Consider the following 7,929-nt stretch of genomic DNA (forward strand, 5'->3'; position numbering starts at 1 on the left):
GAGGTGTTCGGGGAAGGAATGAGGAAGGGGAAGTGGTAAAGGGAGGTTAACAAGGAAGGGGCGGTGGGAAAGGGAAGTAGGGGCGGGGAGGGGAGCTTGCCGGAAATGGGGTTGAGGCCTGAATTCATGGAGGGGTAAAGGGAAGAAGAAGAAAGGGAAAAAAGATTTTTTTTTTAAAGTTTTTTTTAAATTAATTTTTTTTGGACAAATGAAAACGTAACACGTGGCAAGTGACCTGTTGTTTTAGATTAGGTGACCTGTTTGGCCTAATAAAAAAGAACACCCCCAAAGCTTGGATTATTGTAGAATAATCAAAAGGTTGGATTATTAAAACTAAATACGTCAAAGGTTGAATTATTTAAATCAAATTTTCCTATTTTAAATTTGATATTTAGATTAAAAATTTATTTTAAAATTCAATAAATAACCCGTACAACATGATACAAAACTAGTGTAATATTAAAAATAATGACACAACTTAGTAAAGTCAATTACATTCTTTCAAAAAAAAAAAAAAAATCAGTTACATAGGAAAAAAAAAGGGAGTAGATAGATCGATTGATACAGTAGATTTATCTAATTATTCTAATGTACTTGCTTTACTATCTTAAATCGTTATTATTTCCTCCCTTTCCTCCTTTCTTCTCACAAATCACTTTCCCCAGTCACCGATTTCCGGCCCTTCTCTCTCCGGCGATTTTCTCTCTCCATTTCTCAAATTCCACACTCAATTTCCTTCATTCATCTTCTTTACAATTCCCAATATATTTCTCTCTACAAAAATCCCCATTTCCCCAATTCTCTTCTCATATAAACCCTAGATCTGATTTTGCATGACTGATTGGCCTGAAGCCAAATCACCAGCTTCGATCCAAATTCCTTTTCGAATCAATGGATCTTCAAATGGGTTTATCTCCTTTTTGTAATTCGCTGTAAATTATACTCTAACCCCTTTGTTTTCCATTGTAATTTAATCTAGTAAAATCTCGAATTTAATTGTTAAAGATGGACGGTGTTTCTGGTCCAAGCACACAATCTCAACCTTCATTCGATAAATCAAGGGTTTTAGATGTGAAACCCTTGAGAACTTTGGTACCCATGTTTCCGAACCCACCTCAAGCTCCTCCTTTTGTTTGTTCATCCCCTTTTGGTCCTTTCCCATCTGGGTTCACCCCCTTTTACCCGTTTAGCATGGGTCCACCCGGTAGTCAAGCCGCGGGCGAGGCGAGGAACCAGGATGGTGCTGGTGGTTATGCCACCCCTGCTGCCGCGGTGCCGTTGAGGTCATTTGGGACTCCTCAAGTGGGTGGTCATTTTTCGAATGGCGATACGGGGTCTTCTATGGAGGCTTCGAGGGATATAAATTTCGGAGATGGCGGTGTTGGTACCGCGTCTGGGAGCAAGAAACGGGCAGCTAGTACTAAGGGTCTGTCCCCTGCTGAGGCGGCTGCTCGGAGGAAGGCTAGAAAGATGGAGAATGCTGCTGCTTCTGGTGGTATCCGGAAGCCGAATTTGGCAAATGTGGTTGGTTTGCCTCAAGTGCAAAGGGAGGATGGTAACAGGGAAGTTGTTAATTATGTTATTATGAAGTTTGATGGTGTTCGGAGGCGGTTAAGCCAGCTTGAGGATTCGAAGGAGGCGTCGACGGGGTTGATTAAGCGTGCTGATTTGAAAGCTGGTAATATTTTGATGACTGCTGGGTTTAGGACTAATAGTAGGAAGAGAATTGGTGCTGTTCCTGGGCTTGAGATTGGTGACATTTTCTTTTTCCGAATGGAACTTTGTGTTGTGGGGTTGCATGCACCTTCAATGGCTGGTATTGATTACATGACTGTTAAGACTGATGCTGAAGATGAACCACTTGCTGTCAGCATTGTGTCGTCTGGCGGATACGACGATGATGCTGAAGATCAGGATGTTTTGGTTTACTCAGGTCATGGTGGTGGGAATTACAATAACAGCGGTAAAGCAGCTTCTGATCAGAAGCTAGAAAGGGGGAATCTTGCTTTGGATAAGAGTTCTCGACGAGGGAATCAAATTAGGGTGATTAGAGGTATCAGGGATACTTCGAATCCTTCCATGAAGATATATGTTTATGATGGGCTTTATACTATTCAGGAGTCTTGGATTGAGAAGGCGAAATCGGGTGCTAATCTTTTCAAGTATAGGATGGTCAGGATACCTGGGCAGTCTCCAGGTTTTGGAGTTTGGCAATCTATTTTGAAATGGAAAGAAAGTGTGTCGTCGAGGCCGGGTTTGATTCTTCCTGACCTTACTTCAGGCGCTGAAAGTCTGCCTGTATCGCTTGTTAATGATTTCGACAACGAAAAAGGGCCTCCTTACTTCACCTATCTACGCTCAGTTAAGTATACAAAGTCCCTTAACTTGTCTGAGCCTACTTATGGGTGTAATTGCCATAGTGCTTGTGCTGCAGGTGATCTTAACTGCTCTTGTATTCGTAAGAATGGCGGTGATTTCCCGTATACTACGAATGGGGTGTTTGTGAGCAGGAAACCGCTTGTTTACGAGTGTGGACCGTCGTGTCCATGCTTTCCTAATTGCAAGAACAGAGTGTCACAGAGTGGTTTGAAGGTGCGACTGGAGGTTTTTAAGACTAAGGATAAAGGTTGGGGCTTGCGCTCTTGGGATGCTATTCGATCTGGGACTTTCATTTGTGAATATGCTGGTGAAGTGATTGACAAAGCCAAATATGATAGGGATGAAAGTAGTGATGGTGGTGACTATGTTTTCGATACTAGTCGTGAATTCGATAAATCATTTAAGTGGAACTATGATCCTCCATTGGTGGGCGAGGATACGGCTGAATTGAGTGAGGATTATGACATTCCTGCTCCATTGATCATTAGTGCCAAAGATTCTGGGAATGTTTCTCGTTTTATGAACCACAGCTGTTCTCCTACTGTTTTCTGGCAGCCTATTGTGTATGAGCAGAATGGGGAGTCCCAAATTCATATTGCATTCTATGCGATGCGACACATTCCTCCCATGACTGAACTCACTTATGATTATGGTATATCTCAGTCCGAAAGTAGGAGGAAGCGGTGCTATTGTGGCTCACCAAAATGCAAAGGCTATTTTGGTTGACACTTCTTATGGTGTTAACTGCAGGTATGCATGCCATTTTACCATAAAGTACTAGAAATTTATATTGTCCTATCAGATTAATTCGTTCTATTACAAAGTCTTGTGTTGTTGGACCCATAGGAAAGCGTTTCTCGGTTCTATCATCTAGGTCATAAGCTGTTTAGCAACTTAAAGAGACTAAATCTGTTTGTTATTCCTTTCACCAATACATCTGTTATGAGTGTTGTGGCCTCCAGCAGAGCTATGGTTTGTGGCTATTCTAAGATTAGATGATACAATGAACAGATTGGGAGATTATATTCTTCTCAATTGAGTCTTTGATCATGATCTTTCCTTTATTCGATAGTACTGTTCATACAGATGCTGTTGTTGTGCGAAGTGTCAATGTTATTATGCCATTTTTGAAGTATATTTGATGTTGAAGTCAATGTGCTCACCAAATTCTAATGTAGATAATGCTCTGAGAGTCACCTTCAGGGGTTTGGCTGTTTCTTTATAGGTGTTTGCATGATGCATTTTAGCATTTGATACACCAAGAACTATGACCCTATAGCTTTGTCCCCTACCTAACACCTGCTAGTGACTTTCTAATTTCTTAGAATACATCCTTAGTAAAGCAGTGGGGGAAAGCTTCTTAGTGACAAGAAAGGAGCATGGGAAAGAAGACATGAAAAGTAAACAGTGGATATTGAGGCAAAAAATTTCAGCAGTTAATTTAGTGATAGTGTGATATTGACATTTGAGGTATTGAGAGTTTAATTTGTGTTTGGTTATTAGTGTGACAATTTGATGGAGGGGATATAGGTTGTTATTCAATGGTGCATAAGGTTTGGTCTGGAAAATACTTGGACGTTCATGGACAACTTGTGGTTTCAGTTTACCCTATATGATACGCCTTGTTTTCCAAATTTGTTGACATTGAGCTAATTGACCAAACATCCCTTTTCTTTTCAGCTCCGTTATTCACTTTTCTGTCTTGGAGTGACTTTGGACTTTTAATTATTTTTACATTTATTTCTATCAACATGTTGGGTACTGGGGCATTTTGCTTCGGGTTTGGGAATACCTAATATGGCCCGTACGTCCATCTTGATAAGGCAGAACGTTTTTTTTTTTTTTTTTTTTTTTTTGCCTTGGAGGGGCATTGCCTAATGAATTTAAATAATATTCAGAACCTTATTTGGCTCAGTTCAGATTTGGAACAATGAGGTATAAGAAAGAAATTATTATGATTTTGTTAGGCAACTACTCTTTAATAGGAAAGTCTCTCTGAAGAGTAGATTAAGGGCTGTTTTCTCCATGACCCGAGTAAGGAGTGGAATTTTAAAAAAAAGGGATAAAATAAGATACGAAAAATCTTGTGATATTTCTCTTATATTGCTGGCTAAGAGATAGTGTTTCAATATTCTATAGTTATGTTTAGTAGATGAGTTATAATGAAACCTGTCGATCTCTATTTTCTGTTTTCCGGTATTCTCAGTCCAATAAATCCTCCATAATCTCTTCCCTACCAAGAATATTCACCACTATATGCCTATCCATCGCTACACTGCCATACCACCTAATGACCATATCTAAATTAAGACCTCCATACTGCTGTTCCATTCCCGGTTCTCAACTATCGCCACATTAAAGCTGCTTTTGATGTTCTGAATTGGTCAAATGGCAATGTGAAGTCATATCACGGGGTTTTTGGATTATGTATGTATCTTTGTGGTTTTCAATGGTCCTAACTTACATTTTGTGGTTTGATGGTTCTGATGTTATTTTCTGCCCTTTTAAGTTGAAAGCTGAATTTTTTGGGGTCAATTTTGTTTGTTTTGAAGAGAAATTTCGAATTATTGTGGATCTCTGCAGAAGCTAAAATGTTATAAAAAAGATGCTGCCTTTATTTACTGTTTGATTGTTACAGTAAAGGGAGTGTGATATTGGGGCGGATATTATCTGAGGTTGTTGGTTGAGATGGCGGTAGCCGGAAAGGTACCCAGTGGTGGCGCGTTATGAGGCTGCTGGGTTGGTGGTGGAGAGCAGCCAGCACCGTGGCTTGGGTAGTTGGGGGGTTATGATTGCTATGTTGATGGTCAAAACTTCAGGACTTTAGGGGTATTTAAAATCTTTAGGTTGGTGTGGGTGGAATCTTGGGAGAGAAGGGGGGGGGGGGGGGGGGGGGGCGGGGGAGTTGCTGTGGCTTGGGGGGTTATGATGGCTATGTTGATGGTCAAAAGTTTAGAACTTTAGGGGAATTGGAAATCTTTAGGTTGGTGCAGGTGGAATCTTGGAGGGAGGGGGGAGTTAGGAACTTAGGATGATTATGGTGGTTGTCAAACCTATAGAGAATTTTCGGGGAATTGAAAATCCTTAAGGGATAACCAAAACATAAGCATCAACTGAAGAACAAAGGGTATAATTACTTTCCCCGCTTTTGAATCATACTTTACCAAAAAGCCCGTTGATGCTTTACTTTTACCCCCCTAGGTATCTAGTTCTTGAGCACATGATGGTTGGTGAGGTGTTGCCCAGTCATTGGTCGGTTCCCTATGTTATTTATTTAATTTTTATTTGCCTAAGGCATCACGGTGCAGATGAGGAACCTCTTCTCAAAATATATTTGTAATGTTGGCATATTTTAGCTCGTATGGTGATGTTCACTGCTTCTCTCCATAATGTTATTGCTCAACTCTCATTTTTCCATGTTGACTTCATATATTGACTCTTGCCCAATGCTGAGTGTATTTGTAACTGTGACAGAAGTTGGACCTATGAAGTTTCTTTTGTGTTTTGTGAATATTAAGGTCATGTTAGGGTGAGCAATAAGTGTAGCTTACTGGAAATTTAAATACGATGTATATCCTGTGGGTTTTTTTTGGTGTATTTATATATGCAAGAAAAGTGATGATGAATTTAGTTAGTTCATTTTTGGTTTGGGTAACTTATAGGTAATTATGCTTGCTTTCCTCTTAATAGCTATATCGATTTTCAGGGTCCTATATGTTTCATAGCCTCATAGCTGTTTGTTGTGTGCTCATGTTAGATATATACATTCGTTGTTTTAAAAGCTTTTGGCAAATTTGATCACTTAACTCTTTGCTTTTGAGGCAAATCTCAAAGAGATATTGACGACCTTGTTATTTGTAAGACCCAAAAGAAGGAGAGAATTTTTAGACCACATTTAATTGATTATGGGGATGATGCAAGGACTTGTAAGTTGGGAGTCAGAATCTAGTTGTAGATTCTACGCACCTGAACTGTTGGGTTGGTTATTGTAAACTACCTTGATAGGCTATCACTCAATGATAACTCTTCTCTGTTACTAATGTTGCATAATTTAGCTCTCGTTTTTTTTCAAGTTCTTTATATTAAATTATTAAAATACTATAATAGGTCCAGTAATTTAGGTTTTACTTTCCTCCAAAAAAAAAAAACAAAAAAACAAAAAACAAAGGCTTTCCCTTCTGAATTCTTTCCTTAACACATTAATTTAAGTTATTGCACTGGGATGATAAGCATTTGTCTTATTGAACAATAATTATTTTATGTAAAAAATGTGATGTATTATGAAAACTTTTGACTTATCGACTATTTTCTTGAAGATTACTTTAATATACATGGCTTATAGTAGTATATTAATTTTTGAAAGATGAACATGGCTTGCAGGCTTAAAAATCACCTATCTTTTTACAAGCTGTTTGTCATTTTAATTGTGTAGCTGTTGATGCAATTGCCAGTTTGTTGAAAGTTGTATGTGGTATGTGTTTTTTGGTTAAAATTGGAGAATGCAGTCTAGCGATACCTTGGGAATTCAGTGTCCTGCCACATGAGACTTCTAATATTTTTTTTATGGATACCTAGCTGTGAATTTGATAAAGCTGCATTCATTTTTTTTGTTGGTCTAATGTCGGATCTTCTATTGATCACTCTCCATTTGATATGTCCCACAATAACTCTGCAACTACACGTTAACAGGTTGGAAGCAGCTCCACTCACTGGGATGTAATTATCTGCTGTGACAGAGGTTCAGTTTTGTCATCATCAAATGCTTTGTGCTGCCGATATTCTCAATGTGCTTCCTGACTTCTATCCTCTTTCCTGCTCAGAGTAGTTTAGTTTGTAGTGTCGTAGCTTTTGAAGTTCTTGTCGAAGATATGTATATCATTATGTTAGTTTATGTAATGTAGCTGTAGCTATAGTTTGTTGGTGCCGGTAGCTCATATCCTGGCAACCTATTAGCTTTCTGATTAAGCCCATATTTGGCCGTCATCTTAGCTGAACTTTTTTTCCCTGTACTGTAAATGCGTCCTTGGCGGATGGGCTTTTGGGATTTTATGATAATATGCAGTGTTTTGACTTTGTTTTCAATTATTGTTGTCTTTTGTTCTTGACTATATGATTGGCTGTTTGAATTTGGACGAAGAATCAGATATCAGTCAGCAGGTGTGTTTGGGTTCTTGGTTTGTTAGCATATGAGGTTGTCTTTGTTGTGGAAAGCCTTGAAACAGAAGTGGATGGATGAATTTCATGGTCTATCATGAATACAAACTCCATGTGTTTTCGGATTTTGCAAGAATCTGAAGAGTGCTGCTACTGATTGGGAAATTGATAATGAGTGATTTTCAATAGCAATAAGGGTTTTACTATACCTCCGAGATGTAAGTTGATGAGATATAGAGCATATACTAGTAATAGTAGTATCACTAGTATGTCAATCACTATGTAACTTATGGCACTGGTAGCTGGTTACTTGCGAGTATATCATTGTATCTATATCTCTGCTATCTTGAGACATAACCTAGATTTGCGACTTGGTTGCACCTTGCACGTTAGATG

The 7,929-nt window shown here is 38.8% G+C and overlaps 1 pseudogene across 1 annotated transcript; it reads left to right on the plus strand.

Moving 5' to 3' along the window:
- The first annotated feature begins 650 nt into the window (after positions 1-650).
- Positions 651-7,487, plus strand: LOC145628996 (histone-lysine N-methyltransferase, H3 lysine-9 specific SUVH1 pseudogene; annotated as a pseudogene). Its single transcript, XR_014111530.1, has 2 exons — positions 651-3,129; positions 7,069-7,487. The product of XR_014111530.1 is annotated as a histone-lysine N-methyltransferase, H3 lysine-9 specific SUVH1 pseudogene (transcript).
- Positions 7,488-7,929: the final 442 nt, after the last annotated feature.

Source organism: Chenopodium album, chromosome 4, assembly GCF_948465745.1.
Source record: "Chenopodium album chromosome 4, dcCheAlbu1.1, whole genome shotgun sequence".
NCBI lineage: Eukaryota > Viridiplantae > Streptophyta > Magnoliopsida > Caryophyllales > Amaranthaceae > Chenopodium > Chenopodium album.